We start from the raw sequence: 24252 nt of genomic DNA on the forward strand, positions 1-24252 counted from the left end.
TTGCTATAAACTTTCCTCTCAGGATTGCTTTTGCTGGTGGCGCCTGGGTGGCTCAGTCATTGAACGTCTGCCTTCGGCTCAGGTCATGATCCCAGGGTCCTGGGATCGAGCCCCACATCGGGCTCCCTGCTCCGCGGGAAGCCTGCTTCTCCCTCTCCCACTCGCCCTGCTTGTGTTCCCTCTCTCGCTGTGTCTCTCTCTCTGTCAAATAAACAAACAAAATCTTAAAAAAAAAAAAAAAGGATTGCTTTTGCTGCATCCCACAAGTTTTAGTATGTTTTGGTTTTGTTTTCATTTATCTCAAGACACTTTCTGATTTCCCTTTCGATATCTTCTTTGACCCATTGGTTTTTCAGGAAAGAGTATGTTGTTTAATTACTACATATTTGTAAATTTTTCAGTTTCTTCCTGTTACTGATTTCTAGTTTTATACCTTTGTAGTCAGAAAAGATACTTGATATGGTTTCAATCTTCTTAAATTTGTTAAGGCTTGCTTTGTGATCCAACATACAATCTATGCTGGAGAATGTCTGTGTGAGCTTGAGGAGAATGTGTATTCTTGTGTTGTTTTGGATGGAATGTTCAGTATAAGTCTGGTAGGCCCATTGTTCTATAGTGTTATTCAAGTCCACTGTTTGTTTATTAAGTTTCTTCCTGGATGATCTGTCCAATGTTGAAAGTGGCATATTGAAGTCCCCTACTATTATTGTAATGCTGTTTATTTCTGAACTGATCTCTTCATCACTATATAATGACCTTATCATCTCTTGTGACTACCATTGACTGAAAAATCTTATTTTATCGGATATGAGTATAGTCCTTCCTCTGCTCTCTTTTGGTTATCATTTGCATGGAATATCTTTCTCCATCCCACATCTATTACCTTTTAAATCCAAAGCTTTAGTGTACTTCCTTTCCTGGCATTTTTTACTCATACATAATGTACAAAAAACAGGTATCCATTCAGTGCAAATCATAAAATGGACATCTAATAAATGCTTGCTAAAAGTAGCAGCATTTGCCCACCTAGAATAGGATTGCTCTGCGTATACCTATAAATGTTGTTAGCTTTTAGTTAGAGAATATCCACCAGATGGCAACCTCATCTGCATGTAAAACATGATGTGCAATCCTCTGCAACCCATTACAAGTCCCTTGAGCCAAATGCTCCCAGATTAATGGCTGATTTCTATAGTGATCCCAATAAATGAATACTAGGTAGTCACTTGGCAGTGGGGGTTGTACAGAGTTGGGATGTATTTAGCATTGACTGTGAAATACTTCTAGTAACATTTTTTATCATTAATATTGAAAACAAAAATAATAGTATCTATTTTCATGTTGCCCTCTAAACATATTTCTAATTTGAAGCTGAAGGGAACCATATTTATTTCTCCAATGTATGAAGCTGCAGACAGGATTATTTCTTCCTCAATCACAAGTTATTCTAGTTGGATTCCTTGTACTTAATGGCAATCTGGTATCTAGCTGGTTTATTGCTTGATATGCAAACCATATTCCTTCTTTCTAAACCTGATAGTATGCAGAGAGTACTGCTGGGGATATTTAATATGTCCCTTATTGTTTTCTGTTTATCAACAACCTGCCCTGAGGTACTAATTAGATGGAAGATATTGCATATACTTAACAAATACTGTTGTGTTTTTCCACACAAATAAATCTGTGACCAAGGTGAAAGTTGTTGATGGGTTGGTTACATGTGCTGCAAATCTCTGAAAATATGAGTGATGGTAGATGTTCTAGAAAAAGGAAAAAAAAAAACTGATTTGTTGAGATTTTTAGTCCTGAATAGCTGGAATTCAAATTGCAAATGACATTTCATTGATAAGTCCTTTTCAAAAGTGGCATATTTCACCTGCATTAAAGTACAGCTGTGTAAGACATCTGTTTGAATTAAATATCTATACCACCTAAGAGATTGCCTTTTTCTTATGACTGTAATTGACTTTATTTTACATCTGTATATTTCCAAAATACATATTTGAAAAATATGTTTTTTCCTCAGTCTTCTGGGTACTTTAAATAACTTTATTGAGGCATATTTTACATATCCTATAACTCACCCAGTTCAAGTGTACAATTCAATGATTTTTAGTAAATTTAAGTTTCCTGTGTATTTTTTCCCTGTGCATTTTTAAAACGGTATAGCTGTACCTAGATGCAGCTACACATTACAAAATTCCTCTGTAATGTGATGTAATCTGACAAGAGTCAGATTTTCTTTTTTTTTTTTTTAAAGATTTTATTTATTTATTTGAGACAGAGAGAATGAGAGAGAGAGAGCACGTGAGAGGGGGGAGGGTCAGAGGGAGAAGCAGGCTCCCTGCCGAGCAGGGAGCCCGATGCAGGACTCGATCCAGGGACTCCAGGATCATGACCTGAGCCGAAGGCAGTCGCTTAACCAACTGAGCCACCCAGGCGCCCAAGGAGTCAGATTTTCTGACCTTCATTTAAGTAAACAATATCTAAAACCAGGCATATTAGAAACCAAAGATAGCTGAGCTGCCAAAATGCATCTGACCCTTGTGTGTCTGAAGTTTTGTTAGTATCAGTGTCTCTGTGCCCCATCTTCTAGATTAGGTAGGGACATATTTACATCACATTATAGAGGAATTTTGGAATTTTGGCTGCATTGTCATATAATACTAACACATCTAACCTTCAGTATGACCCAGACCACTGGAGCTACTGATTATTATTTTAATTTAACACATGTGCAATACTCACATTACATTAACACATTTTACGGCACATAAAATACCGTTCTTGCTCTTAAAGGATTTTTTTTAAAAGATTCTATTTGGTTGACAGAGAGAGAGTGAATAGAGCACAAGCAGGGGGAGTGGCAGAGGGAGAGGGAAAAGCAGGCTCCCTGCTGAACAGGGAACCCAAAGCAGGGCTTGATCCCAGGACCCTGAGATCATGACCCAAGCCAAAGGCAGCTGCCCAACTGACTGAGCCACCCAGGTGCCCCTTCTCTGAAAGGATTTAAAAGTAGTTAAAAAATTGATCTAGGTATAAAGAGCCCTCCGGAAAGATCATTAAGACTCCATTCATATTTTCCCTTTCTTTCCTAATTTTTCTTTCTCATCCCCCAGACGTATGACTTTCTGTTCTCTGATTCTGCCATCTAGATTTGCCCACATGGCTCCAAGTTCAAATCACATCAGCGAAGTGTACATAAAAGCTGATGTCCATCTTCAATTAAATATTAGTTCCCTTCTTCATATGTTTGGGTTAAAGGCTATATTGTAAAACAGTAGAAAAATCTCCAGGTCAATATTACTATTGTTTTTTGCATTGATGGTCACCAAGAACTGATGTCTCCCTCAGTTGGAAGAGTTTCTTTGACCTTGATGGAAGAAATTCTCCCATATTTGAATAAATTCCTGAGTTTGAGGAATTTATGCCCATGTACATAGTAACTAAAAAGCTGAACAAATTATCAGAAACAGTCATTTCAACACTGGAAACTGACCCAAGCATACAACAAAGTGAGAAATTCTGAACTTTGAGTAAGATCAGAGCAAGTCTATATGGTATTCTTGTCTGAGTGTGATGGTTAATTTTATGTGTCAACTTGATTGGGCTAAAGGATGCCCAGGTAGCCAGTGAAACATTATTTCTGAGTGTGTCTGTGAGGGTGTTTCTGGGAGAGATTAGCATTTGAATCAGTAAACTGAGTAAAGAAGATCACTAAGATCACCCTCACCAGTGTGGGTAGACATCTTCCAATCCATTGAGGGCCAAAAAGGCAGAAGAAGGGCAAATTTGCTCAGCTTGAGCTGGAACTTCCATCTTCTATCCTCAGACATTGGTGTTCCTGGTTCTTGGTCCTTCAGACTAAAACTTGGATTTACATCATGGGCTCCCAGGACTTTGGGTTTGGATTAGAGCTATGCCATCGGTTTTCTAGGACCTCCATCTTGCAGACAGCAGATTGTGGGACTTCTTAGCCTCCATAATACCCTGATAATACATCACTTCTTATATATCTTTCTATATATCCCATTGGTTCTGTTTCTCTGGGGAATCCTGACTAATACACTGGGCTTACTTCAACTTCCTACTCACCACTACCACCCCCGCCCCCCGCCCCAGCTCTGTTAGCACAGTAGCTGAACCAAAGTAAGGCAGGCTGTAAAATAAGACCTAGCAGCTTTGCTGCTGCTGCTGCTGTAAAGAACTCACGTGATTTAGAGTAGCAATGGTTAAAGTAGTGATCTCAGTGGCAAGCAGGTAAGAAGGCCTGCTAGCCTGAGATTACAGGACTGTTTGGGGCAGGCAATGGACTAGCAGTGGACGTAACAGGGAATTCCAGGAAGTGAGACAGCCACAATGGACTTGATAAGCTATCCACATATCCTGTGCACATTCCCACAGATCCCTGGCCTTTGGCACCTATGTGAATATACAGAGGAAAAGCAAGTGAGACCGACAGAAAGTAAAAGCTGGAGCAGACATGGGGTGCCTGGGGGGCTTAGTCAGTTGGGTGTCTGCCTTCAGCTTGGGTCATGATCCCAGGGTCCTGGGATTGAGCCCTGCGTCAGGCTCCCTGCTTGGCGGGGAGCCTGCTTCTCCCTCTCCCTCTGCCCCTCCCCCTGCTTGTACTCTCTCTCTCTCTCTCTCTCTCTCTCTGTCAAAAAAATAAATAAAATCTTTAAAAAAAAAAAGTTGGAGCAGACATGACGGCAATTTGAAGTTTGCATATGTTCCCCAGTCCGCACACAGATCCATTAACAGATAATGGATACATGGTGGCTGGAGGTGTTTAAGCAACCTCTAGCTAAACACTATGCAGATACACATGCACCCCTAGGAAGCTAGTTTTTGAAAATAAAGCAAAGGGAAAAATTCTGAGCAGAGACATCAGTAGCCACACATTGTAGTAGAGACAGAGATCATAAACTTAGTTCAGGTAAGTTAGTAATCAAACAAGCAAACAATAAAAAACAGTAACAAGCCTCAGGAGGCAAAATCAGAAATCAGAGTTGTTACAACATATTATCCAAAATGTCTGATATTCACCAGAAAATTGTAAGACATGTAAATTGACAAAAAAGTAAAGAAATTGATTCAGCAATTTAAATTCTCCCCCCCTCCAAAAAAAAGCCCAGGCCCATGTGGCTTCTGTGGTACATTTGATCAAATATTTAAAGAAAAAACTCACACCAATCTTTTACAGACACTTTCAAAAGTAGAAGAGGGAATGCTTCCTAACTTCTATGAGGCCAGCATTACTCTGATACCAAAGACATCAGAAGAAAAGAAAACTGTAGACTGATACCCCTCAGGAATACACATGCAAAAAATCTTAAAAAAGTATTAGCATACTAAATTCAGCAACATATGAAAAGGATTATAAAACACGGCAAAGTGAGATTTGTTCCAGAAATGCAAGTTGGCATAATATTAAAAAACATTTAAATGCACCATGTTAATAGAATAAAGGACAAAAGCACATTATCATAGACACAGAAAAAGCATTTCACAAAATTTAACACCCTGTCATGATAAAAACACTCAACAAAGTATGATTAGAAAGAAACTTTCCTAACCTGATAAAGAGCACCTATGAAAAACCTTTAGCAAATATCTTATGTAATCTTGAAAAACTGAATACTTTTCCTCTAAGATCAGAAACAAGACAAGACCGTCCACTGTCATCACTTGTATTCAACATTGTACTGGTGATTCTAGCCAGTGCAACAACAACAAAATTAAAGCCATTCAGATTAGAAAAGGAGGCATAAAAACTGTCTTAGTTTGCCAATGACATGATCTTATATTAAGAAAATTCTAAGGAATACATACAAACACATACCCAACTAGTAAAATTAATAAATGGATTTAACAAGGTCACAAGACACCAGATCCATATAGAAAAATTAATTGTATTTCTATACACTAGCAGTGAACAATGAAAAAAATGCAATGAAGGGGGCACTTGGCTGGCTCAGTCAGAAGACTCTTGATTTCGAGCCCCATGTTGGGTGTCGCGATTACTTAAAAATAAAATCTTAAAAAAATGCAGTGAAGAAAAAACTATTGGGAAAACATTTCCAATAACATCAAAAATAATAAAATACTTAGGAACAAATTTAACAAAAGAATTACAAAATATGTGTATTGAAAACTACAAAACATTGCTAAGATAAATTTTAAAAGATCTAAATAAATGGGAGAAACATTCCTTTAAAAAAAGATTTTATTTATTTGAGAGAGAGTGAGGGAGGGAGAGAGAGAGCACACGAGCAGTGGCAGAGGGAGAGGGAGAAGCAGACTCCCCACTGAGCAGGAAGCCGGATGTGGGACTCAATCCCAGGACCCTGGGATCACGAGCTGAGCCAAAGGCAGACACTTAACTGACTGAGCCACCCAGGGGCCCCTCGGAGAGACATTCTGTTAATAGATTGTAAGTCTCAATATTTTTTTATTCAAGTATAAATAACATACAGTTTTATATTAGGTTCAGGTATAAATGATGTATAATGATTAAATTCTATACATTACATCATGATAAATGTACTCTTAATCCTCTTTATTTCACTCATTCCCCTACCCACCTCCCTTCTGTCAACCACCAGTTTGTTCTCTATATTTAACAGTCGGTTTGTCTTTTTTCTTTGTTCATTTGTTTTGTTTCTTATGTTCCTCATATGAGTGAAATCGTATGGTATTTGTCTTTCTCTAACTGATTTATTTCACTTAGCATTACACCCTCTAGATCCATCAGTGTTGTTGCAATTGGCAAGATTTCATTTTTTTATGGCTGAGGAATATTCCATTGTATGTACCACATCTTTATGCATTCATCCATCAACAGTTTGGGTTGCTTCCATGTCTTGGCTGTTGTAAATAATGCTGCAATAAACATATGGGTGCATATATCTTTTTGAATTAGTGTTTTTGTTTTCTTTGGGTAAATAGCCAGTTGTTTTCCTCTATACTGTTTTTCACAGTGGCTACAGCAGTTTGCATTCCCACCAACAGTGCACAAGGGTTCCTTTTCCTCCACATCCTTGCCAACGTTTGTTATTTCTTGTGTTTTTTATTTTAGCCATTCTGACAGGTGTGAGGTATCTCATTATTATTTTGATTTGAATTTCCTTAATGATTAGGGATGTTGAGCATCTTTTCATATGTCTGTTGGCCATGTGTATATCCTCGTTGGAAAAATGTCTATTCAGGTCCTCTGCCCATTTTTAAATTGGATTATTTGGTTTTTTGGTTTGAGTTGTATAAATTCTTTATGTATTTTGTATATTAACCCCTTATCAAATACATCATTTGCAAATATCTTCTCCCATTCAGTAGGTTGTCTTTTTGTTTTGTTGATTGTTTCCTTTACTGTGTAAAAGCTTTTTATTTTTATTTTGTCTGAATAGTTTAACTTTGCTTTTGTTTCCTTTGCCAGAGGAGACATGTCTAGAACAATGTTTCTTTTTTTTAAAGATTTTATTTATTTATTTTGACAGAGAGAGAGAGAGAGACAGCAAGAGAGGGAACACAAGCAGGGGGAGTGGGAGAGGGAGAAGCAGGCTTCCCGCTGAGCAGGGAGCCCGATGTAGGGCTTGATCCCAGGACCCTGGGACCATGACTGAGCCAAAGGCAGACGCTTAACAATTGAGCCACCCAAGCACCCCTAGAACAATGTTTCTGTAGCTGATGTCAAAAAGAGTACTGCCTAAAGGGGCACCTGGGTGGCTTAGTCGGTTAAGCATCTGCCTTCAGCTCAAGTCATAATCTCAGAGTCCCATGATCGAGCCCCGCATCGAGCCCCACATCAGGCTCCCTGCTCAGCTGGGAGTCTGCTTTTCCCTCTGCCCCTCACCCTTCTCTCTCTCAAATAAATAAATAAAATCTTTTTTTTTTTAAAGAATACTGCCTATATTTTCTTCTAGGAATTTTATGGTTTCAGGTCTCACATGTAGGTCTTTGATCCATTTTTTAAACTTTTTATTTTATTTTTAAGTAATTTCTACACCAAATGTGAGGCTCAAACTCACAACCCTGAGATCAAAAGTCATATGCTCTCCCAACTGAGACAGCCAGGCACCCTGGGTCTTTACCCTATTTTGAGTTTATTTTGTGTATGGTGTAAGAAAGTAGTCCAGTTTCATTCTTTTGCATGGTCCAGTTTTCCCAATACCATTTGTTGAAGAGACTTTCTTTTTCCCATTTCCTACTGTATGTTAACTAACTGGAATTTAAATAAAAATTTGGAGAAAGAAAAAAAAAACTACAGTAATCAAGACACTGTGGTATTGGCATAAGGACAGGCATGTAGATCAATGGAATAGAACTAGGAGCCCAGAAATAAACCGATATGTTTATGATCAAATGATTTTTCACTAAGGCTCCAGGACAACTCAATGGGAGGAGGATAGTCCTTGCAACAAATGGTTCTATGTTAATTGAATATCTATATTATGCCAAAAAACAATTTAGACCCTTACACTATAAACGAAAAATAAATCTAAATTATAGACTTAAATGAAAAACTAAAACTATAAAAATTTTAGGAGAAAATATTTGTAACCTTTGGTTAAACAAAGCTTTCTTAGATATCATACCAAAAGCACCAGCAACAATGACAAAAAAGTAAATAAACTGTACTTCATCAAAATAAAAAACTTTCATGTTTCAAAGGATACCATTAAGAAAGTGAAAAGACAGGGGCGCCTGGGTGGCTCAGTCGTTGGGCGTCTGCCTTCGGCTCAGGTCATGATCCCAGCGTCCTGGGATCGAGTCCCACATCGGGTTCCCTGCTCGGCAGGGAGCCTGCTTCTCCCTTTCCCACTCCCCCTGCTTGTGTTCCTGCTCTCACTATCTCTCTCTCTGTCAAATAAATAAATAAAATCTTTAAAAAAAAAAAAAAAAAAAAAAAAGAAAGTGAAAAGACAACCCACAGAATGGGAGAAAATGTTGCAAATCATTTAACTGTTAAGAGATTTAATCTAGAATATAAAAAGAACTCTCACAATTCAATAATAAAACTACAAACTTAAAAATGAGCAAAGTATCTGAATAGACATTTCTCCAAAAAAGCCATACAAATGGCCAATGAGCACATGAAAAAATGCTCAACAGAATTAATCATCAGAGAGATGCAAATTAAAAACATAGTGAGATACCACTTTACACACACTAGAATAGCTATATCCAAAGAAAGAAAGAAAGAAAGAAAAAAAACAACCCAATGCTGGTGAAGATGTGGAAAAACAAGAATTTTCATACACTGGGGGACCTGGGTGGCTCAGTTGGTTAAGCGACTGCATTCGGCCCAGGTCATGATCCCGGAGTCCCGGGATCGAGTTCCGCGTCAGGCTCCCTACTCAGCGGGGAGTCTGCTTCTCCCTCTGACCCTACCCCCTCTTGTGCTCTCTCTCTCACTCTCTCTTTCTCTCTCAAATAAATAAAATAAAATCTTTAAAAAAAAAGAATTTTCATACATTGTTTGTAGAAAGGTAAAATGGTATGGTCTCTTTGGAAAATAATTCAGCAGTTTCATAAAAAGTTGCAATAAACTGGGGCGCCTGGGTGGCTCAGTCGTTAAGCATCTACCTTCCGCTCGGGTCATGGTCCCGGGGTCCCGGGATCGAGCCCTGCGTCAGGCTCCCTACTCGGCGGGGAGTCTGCTTCTCCCTCTGGCTCTGCCCCTCCCCCCAGGGCTCGGGCTCACTCTCTCTCTCAAATAAATAAAATTAATTTTTAAAAAAGTTACAATAAACTTACTATATTATCCAAAAAAACCTATATGATCCAATGATTGAGCTCTTAGGAATCTACCCAAAGGAAATGAAAATATAGGGGCGCCTGGGTGGCTCAGTCGTTAAGCGTCTGCCTTCAGCTCAGGTCATGATCCCACAGTCCTGGGATTGAGCCCTGCATCGGGCTCCCTGCTCAGCTGGAAACCTGCTTCTCCCTCTCCCACTCCCCCTGCTTGTGTTCCTTCTCTTGCTGTGTGTCTCTCTCTGTCAAATAAATAAAATCTTAAAAAGAAATGAAAATATAGGTCACACAAAGACTTGTATGCAAAAATTCATAGCAGCTTTATTCATAACAGCCAAAAACTGGAAGCAATTCAACTGTGCATTGCTGATGAATAAACACAATGTGGTATATTCATACAATGGAACATTATTGAGCTATCAAAAGAGTGAAATAATGATGTATGCTACAACATGGATGAACCTCAAAAACATGCTAAGGGAAAGAATCCAGATAAAAAAGACCTCATATTGCATGATTCTATTTATATAAAATGTCTAGAAAAGGCCATTTATAAAGTCAGAAAGCAGATCAGTGGTTGCCTGGGCTTGGGATGGGAGTAGAAATTGACTGCAGGAGGACTGGAGAATATTTTTAGGTGTAATGGAAATATTCAAAAACTAGATTTTGTGATAGTTGCACAATTTTATAAAAGAACTATAAATCATTGAGTCATATACTTACAATAGGTTCATATTATAGTATATGAGTGATAACTCAATAAATCAGAAAAAAGTGATGCCTACCATATTCCAAGGAAATAACTGTAATAAGATTCTCTCATCAGTTCATTCATGCCTATGTCATTAATTCTTGTTCCACTTGTGTCCACTGCATCATGGATGAGCAGTTTGCCTTCATGAAATACATCTATTTCTGGACTATAAAGAGTCCTGGAAACTCTGATTCACTCCATTCATTCAGTCTAAAACTCATCTAAGCAACAGAAGCCTGTAACCAAGAGTATATTCTTAAAATAGCAATAGTTGAGAGTATCTGGTAACATCCCATTCCCAAGCCTCTGCAACAGTCCTCCTTTGTTGTAGACATAAATTCTAGCCAGTACCTTATAACAAAGATTTCAGGCATGCATCAGGAAATAGAAATCTGTTTGACAAGAGACTGACAGGTTATAGTTAATTTATTACAGTCACCAATAATAAAAGAATGAGGGAGAGTAAAATTCTCTATTTGCACATAGTACAGACAATTTCATAAGAGTTTGATCAATGTTTTGCCTAGGTATAAGAACATATTAAACAGCAAAAGACATTGACAAGTCTCTAGTGCCTTTATAAAACTGTACAATTTCTTTTTTTTTTCTTTTTTTTTTCAAGATTTTATTTATTTGACAGAGAGAGCACAAGCAGAGGGAGAGAGAGGAAGAAGCAGGCTCCCCGCAGAGCAAGGAGCCCAATGTGGGACTCGATCCCAGGACCCCGGGATCGTGACCTGGGCCGAAGGCAGCTGCTTAACCGGCTGAGCCACCCAGGCGTCCCAAAACTGTACAATTTCTGAAATATTTACATGGGTACCTGAGAAACAACACTTGGCTATCAATTTAATCAAAATGATAACGTAATGTTTTAAAATAACCATAGGGGAAGGTAACATGGTTATAGGAAAACTTAGTTCTTCTGCCTTTGTTGTTTGCATTTTTGGGTACTTTTTTTTTTTTAAATCAAGGACATGATAAAGGCAATAAAATGCAAACAAAATTATTCTTGTGATATGTGAAATCTCTGCTATAAGGCAGATTACACAGAAGGTAAATACAACTTCTCATTGTCTCTTGAAAAGAGCATGGAGACCAACTTATCATCTTTTAAATTTTTTTACTTTGAAATAATTATAGATTCATAAAGAAGTTGCAAAGAAATATAGAGGGAAGTTCTACTTATTCTACCCCCAGCTTTTCCGAATGTTTACAACTTACTTAACTATAGTACAATGTCAAAACCAAGAAATTGATATTGGTGTACTACATAGAGCTTATTCAGATTTCAACAGTTATACATGCACTCGTGTGTGTGTGTGTGTGTGTGTGTTTGAAGTTTTATCTCATGTGTAACCTTATGTAATCACCACCACATCAAGATATTCAATTGTAACATTACCACAGACTTCTTCATGTTACTCATTTATGTCATACTAGTATCCTCCACCTCTAATTACTGGCAACCATGAACCTCTTCTCCATCTTTATAATTGTGCCATTTCAGTTACATAAATAGAATCATGCAGTATATGAGCTTTTAAATTGGCTTTTTTTCCCCACTCAGGATAATGCCCTTGAGATCCATTAAGGTTGTTACATGTATCAATAACTCATCCTCTTTTACTGCTGAGTAGTATTTCATGGTATGGATTACTATAGTTTATTTAACCATTCACCCAATGAAGGCCATTTGGGTAGTTTCCAGTATTTAACTAACACAAATAAAACTGCTATGAACATTCATGTACAAATTCCTGCATGAAAGTTAAACATTCATTTCTCTGGGATAAAGGCTAAGAGTACAGTTGTTGGATCATATGTTAAGTACATTTTTATATTTGAAAGGAACTGTCAAACTATTTTCCAGAGTGGCTGTACCATTTTACATTCCTATCAGCAATGTAGGAGTGATCCAGTCTTTGTACATCCTCACCATCATTTGGTGTTATTATTATTTTGGTCATTCTGATAGGTGTACAGTGGTATCTCATTGTAGTTTTAATTTGCATTTCTCTAATGGCTAATGATGTTGAGCATCCTTCCATGTGTTCATTTGCCATCTCTAATATTCTCTTGTGTGAAATATCTGTGCATGTCGTCTGTCCATTTTCTAAGTTAATTGCTTCTTTTTTTGTAATGTTGAGTTTTGGGAGTTCTTTATATATTTTAGATGCAAGATCTATGTACATATCAGATATGTAATTGCAAATATTGTCCCCCAGACTGGAATTTGTCTTCTCATGCTCTTAACAGAATCTTCCACAGAGGAAAAGTTTTTCATTTTGATGAGGTCCAATTTATCGATTATTCATTTTATCAATTGTGCTATTTGGTGTCAAGTCTAAGCAGTGTGCCTAGTCCTATGTAGATCCCAAAGATATTCTCCCATGTTCTTTTCTATAAATTTTATAATTTTACATTTGACATTTATGCCCATTATCCATTTTGAGTTAATTTCCATATAAAGTTTAGTTCAAGATGCATTTTTTTTTTTTTTTTTTGCCAATGAATATCCAATTTCTCCACCATTTACTGAAAAGGCTGTTCTTGGGGCACCTGGGTGGCTCAGTTGGTTAAGTGTCTGCCTTCCGCTCAAGTCATGATCCCAGGGTCCTGGGATGGAGCCCCGCATCAGGCCCCTTGCTCAGCGGGGAGCCTGCTTCTCCCTCTCCCTCTGAATGCTGCTCCCCTGTTTGTGCTCTCTCTCTGTCAAATAAATAAATAAAATCTTTTAAAAAATTTTTAAAAAGGCTGTTCTTCCTCCTCTGAATTACTTTTGCTTTTTTGTCAAAAATTATTGGGCATATTTGTGAGGATCTATTTCTGGGTTCTATATTCTATTCTGTTGATCTATGTGTCTATCCCTCTGCAATTTATCATTTTAACAGAAAGAAAATCAAGATCTAGTTTTGCATTGATATAACATTTGTAGTAAAATTTCAGAAGCTTTTTTTCCCTTATGAACAAACCCATCAAAACTAATCTAAACCTTGGCAAAATTTCAACACATTTCATTGCTGTTTTTCAGATTCGGTATTATAAACCAAGGCAAAAAAAAATTTCCCTTTCTGAAAATCTCCTATAACTTTGTACAGCCATTAAGTCTTTGTCTTTCTCTGTCCTTTTTTTACATTCTGGAATAATCAGATGCTTTAAAGAAAAAAATTTAGTCTCTTTATACCTTGATAAGAAAACACACAAGCATTACCTTGTGTACCCAGGTTTATTTCTTTATTACTGTTTTTCCTAGTATATTCATATTACTTGTAGGTTTTAACCAAAATAACCAACTTCTATTTCACAGAAAAATCTGGGAGGTAAGTAATTGAAAATTACTGTACACTAAAATTAAGTAGAATAGCAAAGCTTGTAAGTACATGACTTTCTATAGCTTCACATATCTCTTTTACATCTTAAAATTTCAAAAATGAACATGTCCGTTCACATGACCAAAGACATAGCCACCCTATAGCACATTAGAAAAATAAGTAAATGTAGGGCGCCTGGGTGGCTCAGTTGGTTGAGCGACTGCCTTCGGCTCAGGTCATGATCCTGGAGTCCCTGGATTGAGTCCCGCATCGGGCTCCCTGCTCAGCAGGGGGTCTGCTTCTCCCTCTGACCCTAACCCCTCTCATGCTCTCTGTCTCTCATTCTCTCTCTCTCAAATAAAAAAAAAAAAAAAAAAAGTAAATGTACATTAGTTTGAAATTATGCTTAGTAATTTTTTCAGTATTCCATTCTACTTAGAAATTATCTAGCAATCAAAAATTATTCATTAATTAGTTTGATTTGATATTAATCCAAGTGTTCAATTTACCTAAGGATCTTGAAAATTATGTTCAAGCTACAAAACATAATTACAGGTGATGTTAAAAGTTTGTCAGAATAATTATAAAATTTAGTAAATGACAAATTTACATTTTTCACAATCTTAAAAATTATGCAATAGTTACATTAATTTGTTTGATTGATACACCAAAATAAGAAGCTTAAGAAATTCACATTAAGTACTCTTCATAAAAGACAAAAATTTTATAAAAATAAAACATAAACTTTAGGGCGCCTGGGTGGCTCAGTTGGTTAAGCAACTGCCTTCGGCTCAGGTCATGATCCTGGAGTCCCGGGATCGAGTCCCGCATCGGACTCCCTGCTCAGCGGGGAGTCTGCTTCTCCCTCTGATCCTCCCCCTCTCATGCTCTCTGTCTCCCATTCTCTCTCTCAGATAAATAAATAAAAAATCTTTAAAAAAAAAAAAAGAGAAAAAAAAAAAAACATAAACTTTATTATACTTAATATACATTTGAGAAAAAGACCAAGGGTTGTTTTCTTCTCTTTTTTTTTTTTTAAAGATTTTATTTATTTATTTGAGAGAGAGAGAAAACAAGCAGGGAGGAGGGGCAGAGGGAGAGAGAGTGAAGCAGACTCCCCACTGTACAGGGAACCTGATGTGGGGCTCAATCCCAGGACCCAGAGATCATGACTTGAGCTGAAGGCAGATGCTTAACCGACTGAGCCACCCAGTCATCCCTCTTCTCTCTCTTCTATTTTTTAAAATATTGTATTTATTTATTTATTTGAGAGAAAGAGAGAGAGCACAGAGGGAGAGTGAGAGGGAGAAGCAGACTCCCCGCTGAGTGGAGAGCCCGATGCGGGGCTCGATCCCAGGACCCTGGGATCATGACCTGAGCTAAAGGCAGACGCTTAACCGACTGAGCCACCCAGGTGCCCCCTCTTTCTTAAACCTAAATTTATCAAACCAATCAAAATTGTCCAAGGATTCTTAATTATGTAAACATGATTTATTAAAATGTTTCTCAGCCATTTCTGTAAGGATTTCATAAATGTGTAATACATTTGAAGTATTTGAAGTTCATTTTACAATTTTCTGTCATTTAAAGAAATATTAGATTTATACAAGTGCTTATTTATCTATAAACAGATTATAGTTGACCTTTTTTCCCTAAGATTTATTTATTTGAGAGAGAGAGAGAGAGCACACACAGTGGGGGGAGGAGCAAAAAGAGAGGGAGAGAGAGAATCTCAAGCAGACTCCCTGCTGAGCACAGAGCCTGACGCAGGGCTGGAACTCAGGACCCTGAGACCATGACCTGAACTGTAATCAGGAGTCAGAAGCTTAACCGATGCCCCATAATTGACCTTCTTAAAGAAATATTATAACCTATTTTATTATTATCCATTATAGGTAGGAAAATATTTCACACCTACATGAAAGAGAAAGGATTCTTAGATTTACAGAAACAGATATAGGAAGAGCTTATTGCTTTAGTTCTGCAACTTTTGCCACAGATCAAGAGTAAACACATAAACACAAAACTTCTTGTGCCCGGATATGAAGAGCTGTTCTCTTTCACAATGGGCACAAAAGTTCTTAATTGAATTCACAAACAGACAAACAAAAAACCCAAACAAACTGGATTCTCCGTTTCTTAACCAACAGAGAATAGCTCTCCACCATCCATCCAACAGAAATCACCAAATGATCAGACAATAAACACAAATTTCCAATCATTGCTACCACCAAGGGGGAATAACTTTTTTGTCATGTGCAAACAAGAAATGAAAACACAAAAATATGTGGAGAGGAGAAAATAAAACCTATAAAAAAAATAAAGTTCAAGTTCTATTGCTGCTTGGGATTCACGCTGATAGCCAAGAAAAATGTACTTGGGCTCAAACAGGCTTCGAGGTCCATTTCTAGCACAATGCAGTTTACTTGTCTCCAACAAGTGGGTCAATTTGAGAATCTTAATGGACCTCCAAAACTGTCAAGGTACAATTTTCAAACAAGTAAAATCATAACACTAGCAAATATAAAATGAACATATGTCAAAGATTTTATTTAACTCATTAATGAAGGAACCATTAAGACGTCATGACAGGGTCAAAAACCATTTTATTTTATTTTTCCTAAAGATTTTATTTATTTGAGAGAGAGAGAGTGCATGAGCAGGGGGAAGGAGGAGAGGGAGAGGGAGAATCAGGCTCCCCACTGAGCAGGGAGCCCAGGACCCTGGGATCATGACCTGAGCCAAAGGCAGACGCTTAACCGACTGAGCCACCCAGGCGCCCCAAAGGCCATTTTATTTTTTTAAAAAGATTATTTATTTATTTATTTGACAGAGAGAGAGAGAGAGAACAAGAAAGGGAACACAAGCAGGGGGAGTGGGAGAGGAAGAAGCAGGTTTCCCGCGGAGCAGGGAGCCCGATGCAGGGCTTGATCCCTGGACCCTGGAACCACGACCCGAGCGGAAGGCAGACACTTAACAACTGAGCCACCCGGGCGCCCCCCCCCCAAAGCCCATTTTAAAACAAAGTATTACTAGGAAGAGAAGATTGCTGGATTAGATAGGAACTGGGCAATGTCCAACAGAGCTATACAACTTGGGAGTTATCTGTCCACAGACAAAAATCTACTTTACTAAATTTGAAACCTTAAATAAATAATAAACAGGAAGTTGAACGAGTTCTTATCCTAGGTCCCGTAGACCAGGGGTTGGCAAATTACTTGTGGGCCAAATCTGGCCACTCTCATTTGTTTACATATGATGTATGGCTGCTTTCCTGCTGCAACAGCAGAGTTGAGTATTTGTGAGACCATATGGCCCACAAAACCAAAAATATTTACTCTGTGGACCTTTACAGAAAGTATTTTCTGATCATTCTGCTAGACAATCCTTGGGTGGCCTTCACTTTCTTATGGCATTGAAAATTCATAGCCCAGCTCTTTTTGCATTATTTCTAAGTTTCAGATAATTTTTTTAAACGTGTTATTCACTTACTTGAGAGAGCGAGAAAGAGCACAAGTGGGCGTAGGGGCAGAGGGAGTGTTACGGAACCTGGACTTGGATCGCCCGACGGAAGAACCGAGCGGCACTCGGAGATCTTGGAGGATAGGAGGTTTATTTAACGCCGGGGGGCTCAGAGGACAGTGGTCTCCAAAGTCTGAGCCCCGAGCACAAAGGGGACAATTTATACACTTCTACTTCCGCATACTGGGCACTCTTGGCGCATGCACGAAGCGGGGCAGGGAGAGGAACCCGGATTCGTGCGTGTGGGAAGCAGAGCAGAGAGAAGAACCCGAAAGAGCCCCCCGGGACAAGGACTGGGACTCTCTTGCTGGCTCAGTAGGCCATTTTAGGACACAGATTTTCCTTATCAGGAGAAGCAGACTGCCTGCTGAGCAGGGAGCCCAAGGCGGTGTTCTATCCCAGGACGTGGGATCAAGACCCGAGCCAAAAACAGACGCTTAAGCGACTGAGCCACCCCCGAACCCCTAAGTTTCAGATAATTTTTCTGATACTGCTCTGATTCTTTTTTTTAAGATTTTTATCTTATTTATTTGACAGAGAGAGACACAGCGAGACAAGGAACACAAGCAGGCGGAGTGGGAGAGGGAGAAGCAGGCTTCCTGTGGAACAGGGAGCCCGATGCGGGGCTCGATTCCAGGATCCTGGATCGTGACCCGAGCGGAAGGCAGACGCTCAACGACTGAGCCACCCAGGCGCCCCTGACACTGCTCTGATTCTGCCATGGTGGAAGTGCTCTCTCCCTCTTTTATGTTCATATTCATTTGCATCTCTCTTATAATATTATACTATGGTATTACAATCTTTACTTGATTTAAGTTCGTCGAGAACACCTTATTCATCTTTCTATTTGCACTTAGCACAGTGCCTTGCAAACAGTAGATATTCAATAAATCTTTGTGGAGATGAACTGAATCAAGACTAAAATGTGAGGGGCGCCTGGGTGGCTCAGTCGTTAAGCGTCTGCCTTCGGCTCAGGTCATGGTCCCGGGGCCCTGGAATCGAGCCCCGCATCGGGCTCCCTGCTCTGCGGGAAGCCTGCTTCACCCTCGCCCACTCCCCCTGCTTATGTTCCCTCTCTCGCTATGTTTCTATCTGTCAAATAAATATATAAAATCTTAAAAAAAAAAGACTAAAATGTGAATGTGACGCTCTGGGAAGCCTGGAGCCTGGGATTGCTTAGGGAGAACCACAAGGAAGGGTAACTGACAGGTGAATGAAGTCCTATGTAAAATTATATAAATGCAAAATAGTATAAATTCTTCTGCTGAATTTATTATCTTGAAAGATATAATCCCTTATCTATAATGTACCATAGTGTCTTCATCTCTTTGATATGAATAGTATTTGCCACTCATTTGATTATTTGGAACCTAGGATAAATAGCTTGCATTTTTTTTAGCACTTATTCTTCCTAGAAGTTAACATGTAGTAAACATGTTGTGACAAAAGGAGTTTTTTGTTACTTTCACCTGTAACATGTAGTCTAGAAGATATAGTTTAGATTATGAAATTTTAGGTTTTCCAGGACATTTGGATGGTTTACGCAGATAAGGAGAATGAATGTTACCTTTACTGCCCTAAAAATTTCAGGTTACCATGAAAGTTGTACTCTACTCAATAAATATCATCTGAATTAATTTAAAGTATGGTTTTATTCTATCATGGGGGATTAGGAGATGGCTAGGCAGCATATTCTATTATTTTTATCTTATGTATGAGAAGTTCAAGTATAATCTTGGTCTTGACCCTGGCTCATCTGACAGGCTAAATCTTTCTGCTATGAAACCCTCAAAATATGAAACATACTATTTCATCTTGAGATATTTGTAAAATGTATGATTTTCTAAAACAAAGTAAATTTAAGTATACTCAAAATATTGTACTGCCTCTCCAACTTTACCTGAGCCTTTATTTTTATCTGAAGGATTTTAAAACTTTATGTCCTAAGAGATTGTTCAGTTAATGTGAGATGACTAGCTTTTTTTAATCCAGCCTCATCTGCCTCCCCTTTTAAAGTAATCTCCACACTCAACATGGGGCTCAAACTCATGACCCTGAGAGCAAGAGTCACATGCTCTACCAACTGAGCTAGCCAGGCACCCCATGACTAGCTCTTTTAAAAAAGCAATTAAAAAGGCCAGTTATTTCAGATATTTAAGTTAGAATATGATTTAGTTGATTTCACAGTTAACAACTTAACTTCAGTAAAAAGTGACTCCTAGTTTTCTCCATGGGCTTGTCTAACACAAATGAATACCAATTAAAGTATGATCTTTCCACTGGGGTTTAGACGATCATTTTTCTAATTATGGTATAAATTCCTCAATGGAAAAAAAACTCATCTGTAAAGAAGTAATTCCCAACAGAAATCTTATATATTATAGAACACTAATTATGCATGTTTCAATACCTTTGCCAAAAGAGTCATGTACCAGTCAATGCATTAAAATAATGGAGGTTAAAGGAAAGACAACTACATTGGGAATAAGTAAAAGCATTAAGTATACAAAATAACTCATTTGGCTTTATATAATCTTGATTTTGCTTCACTAAATTTGGAGTGTTTTTAAATCTGTTTTCTGCTTTTGAGCAAAATTAAATGAACTTTCCCTATTTCATGAAATACATTGCACTCTTGCTCACTCTCCTTTAGTTTGATGTCTGTAAGAAATGGATTTATCACTCATGATATAATTTGGGTGGTGATGTAATCTAAGCCCCTAGACTATTGGCTAGGCTTACACATTATGATTTAACAGACATTAATAAAGCCATTTCATTCATACTGATCACAATAGCTTAATTATTTGTGTGGTGATTTGTAAACATTATTTAAGTTGGCTGAAATGAATTGACCTTCACGCTGTAATCCATTCATCTCATTCACTTAGACATGGAATATGAGTTCCTTAATTAGAATGAAAGTGTGTCACATTTATTTTATGGAATCTCTTTTGAATAAGTACAAATACAATTTCTACTCTAAATACAAAGTCCATTCTGAATATAATAAGTATAAATAAAATTCATTGATTACTATATAAATGATGATTATAAACTCCAAAAATAGTAACTATCATATATCACTTTAAGTCCATGTTTGGCATGTTACCATGGCAGAAAGTTATTAATTCCACTTATACATGTTGCTGTACTAGGTATTATCCAAAGGCAGTAAGACAAAATGGTTCATGCCCCTAGATGTTTATTAGCTATGAAAATCACCACTGACACAGACCTGAATGCTTCTTTACATCACTGTCATCATAATGCCTCAGAATTGGAAGGGAAGTCATCTAGTCCGATTTCTTACTCATTACAGAAATCTCACCTGTAATTGGACTGATAGGCAGTGTCATATGGAAAACAATGGGCTTCAGAGTCAGGCTTGAATTCAAACTCTAGCTTTGTCATTCCTGAGCTGTATGACCTTGTCCCTGTTCCTTAACATGACTCTTCATCTCCTAATCTGTAGAATCGAAATGATGATGTGTACCATGGCTGCTAGTTACCGAAGCAATCACTATGTGGTAGCACTTACATATTAGTCACACTTCCTCATCTCTCATATTTAGGGTTTCCTAAGCTACAAGTGTGAATTATCTAGCATAAGCTAAAATGCTTTGTATTTATCAGGCACAGTTCAATAAGACAGTGACTAAAAAATGTAAGAGTTGAAGTTTGTCTTTAGCACACTCAGTTTCCCCTTCTTGCAAGCAGCAAACAGGTGGGAGAGAAAAATAATAATTTTGGCCTAACGCAGTGCTCTCTAAAGTTTTCATCGCAGGTCCCTAACAGTGAAAATACTTGGAATACTCCCCCAAATTTAGTTATAATTAATATGCACTTCTTATTGTACTGGTTATGTTCATTATAAAATATACTCAAAAATGAGAAGTTGTAAAACAAGATAAAAATAAATATAAATACAAGGGACTGGGTGCCTGGGTGGCTCAGTTGGTTACGCGACTGCCTTCGGCTCAGGTCATGATCCTGGAGTCCCGGGATCGAGTTCCGCGTCGGGCTCCCTGCTCAGCAGGCAGTCTGCTTCTCCCTCTGACCCTCCCCCCTCTCATGCTCTCTCTCTCTCTCAAATTAAAGAAATAAAATGTTTTTAGGGGTGCCTGGGTGGCTCAGTCGTTAAGTGTCTGCCTTCGGCTCAGGTCGTGGTCCCAGGGTCCTGGGATTGAGCCCCGCATCAGGCTCCCTGCTCAGTGGAGAGTCTGCTTCTCCCTCTCCACTCCCCCTGCTTGTGTTCCCTCTCTAGCTGTGTGTCTCTCTCTGTCAAATAAATAAATAAAATCTTTAAAAAATAAATAAAAAATAAAATGTTTTAAAAAAATAAATAAATACAAGGGACTGGTATCAGAATGCATAAGGAACTCTTACCACTCAACAGTAAAAAGACAAATAACCCAATATTAAAATGGGAAAAGGGTCCGAATAGATATTCCTTCAAAGAAGATAAAAAAAAATAGCCAATAAATACATGAAAAGCTGCCAAATATCGTTAGTCAGCAGGGAAATGAAAATCAAAACCACAGTGTGATACTACTGCACACTCACTGGGTGACCATAATCAAATAAATAAAGATAACAAGTGTTGGTGAGAATGTGGAGAAAATGGAACCCTTATACATCGCTGCTAGAAATGTAAAATGATGCAGCTGCTATGGAAAACAGTCTGGTAGTTTCTCAAAATGTCGGGCATAGAGTTATCATATGATCCACAATTTCACTACTAGGTACATACCCAAGAGAATTGAAAACTTATGTCCACACAACAACTTCTTCGTGAATAGCAGCATTATTCATATTAGCCCCAAAGTGGAAACAACCCAAATTTGTATCAGCAGATGAATGGATAAATAAAATGTGGCATATCCATACAATGGACTATTTTTTGGCTTTAAAAACAATGAAGTGCTGATACATACTACAATATGGATGAACCTTAAAAACTGCATGCTAAGTGAAAGAGCCTATAATAAAAGACGACCTATTATATGATTCCATTTACATGAGGAAAATCTATAGAGACAGTAGATTAGTGGTTTCTTGGAAATGGGGTGAAGACAGAATGGGGGTAACTGCTAATGGGTATGTGGTTTCTTTCTGGAATACTGAAAATGTTCTAAAATAAGATTCTGGCAATGGTTGCACAAATTTGAATATACTAAAAACCACTGACTTTAACACTTTAAACAGGTGAATTTTATGTTATGTAAATTATCTCTCAATAAAACTATGTAAAAAAATAAAAAATCTAAATAAAAGTTCTTGTTTTCCTTCCCATGCCCCATAGATCATCTTGTACATATCCACTTTGGCAACTGCTGGTCTAATAGCACTTCTCAGTGATTCTGAAAATAATATTGTATTGGTTGCCAAAATTGCAGGTACTTAAAATGTAATCTCTTCCCTTAATGATTGAGAGCCCAATAGTAAATGGATGGAGGAGGAAAAACATCAATTTAACAATTCCCCCAAAATACTGATTTGGACTTCAATTGACCATCATTTCATTCCCTCTTGTGTCTATTTTCCCAAATGGAGTTGTGGGGTATTTTGGGGGCAGGGGATTTTTTTTAACTAAGTATATCATTGTAATCAATTCTATTCTGGCCAAGGGTATTGAATGTGACCCAAGGGATAGTAAATCCATGACCAAACTTTTTACTTATGATTTTTCTAGTGGTTACTCAAAATAGCCAGAGACTTTAAATGACCCTCGTTCCTATACCAAACTTACACGTAACATGTTGGTAATTGTCCTCATCAAGGTTGACATTGAATTGTACTATTTTTCTTAAAGTATCTATCTCTATTACTAATTTTCCTTTGGGTCTGTTCCAGCTACAATGTTTTTACACAGAACTTTTCTCATTGCCGTGAATAGGACCTTGCAAAATTGCCAAATGAGTCTAAGTATATTTGTATAACATCGCTGAAAGCCGGTAGAAGATATATTTTATAAACATCTACTCAAAGTTCCTATAAATCCTAGCAAAATGGACAAGTATATAATTATATGCAAATTCTAATGACTAGTAGTACATTGTTTCATTAAAAACATAATCTCAGGGGCACCTGGGTGGCTCAGCCCGTTAAGCGTCTGCCTGTAGCTCAGTTCACAATCCCAGGGTCCTGGGACGGAGCCCCACATCGGGCTCCCTGCTCAGCGGGGAGTCTGCTTCTCCTTCTCCCTCTGTTCCCTGCCCCTGCTCATGCTCTCTCTCTCTCTCAAATAAATGAATAAATAAATAAAATCTATAAATTTAAAAAAACCCCACAATTTCATTTGAGGGAAATATTGTGAAATTAATGAATTTCTTTGAACAGAGAGCTGTGCCAATTTCACTTATGCAGAGAAATAGTCATTGTAAGTGTATGTGTGAGACATTAAATTTGTACCCATAAAGAGAGTAACTGCTGGGGCGCCTGGGTGGCTCAGTCGTTGGGCATCTGCCTTCGGCTCGGGTCATGGTCCCGGGGTCCTGAGATCAAGACCTGCATCGGGCTCCCTGCTCAGCAGGAAGCCTGCTTCTCCCTCTGCCCCTCCCCCTGCTTATGTTCTCTCTCGCTGTGTCTCTCTCTGTCAAATAAATAAATAAAATCTTAAAAAAAAAAAGAAAGAAAGTAACTGCTATTCAGGAGAATTATGTTCAACCACCTGTATCGTGACCAAAGTCTAGGTGCCTGGCCCTTTATTAGCTTTTTTCCTTTGAGTTTACGAGTCTTCCTGGAGTTATAAGACCCAACATTATCCCCTTAGCCTGGGTCATAGCCAACTTCAGGGTGAGCACATAAACTAAGAAGCTGTTATTATGTATGTACACCACTGGCATTTTGAGCCTAGACAAGTTCTTTAGGGTTGACTTTGCAATTCTAGCTCATACCAATCCCAGC

Source organism: Halichoerus grypus, chromosome X (assembly GCF_964656455.1).
Source record: "Halichoerus grypus chromosome X, mHalGry1.hap1.1, whole genome shotgun sequence".
In the NCBI taxonomy this organism is placed as follows: domain Eukaryota; kingdom Metazoa; phylum Chordata; class Mammalia; order Carnivora; family Phocidae; genus Halichoerus; species Halichoerus grypus.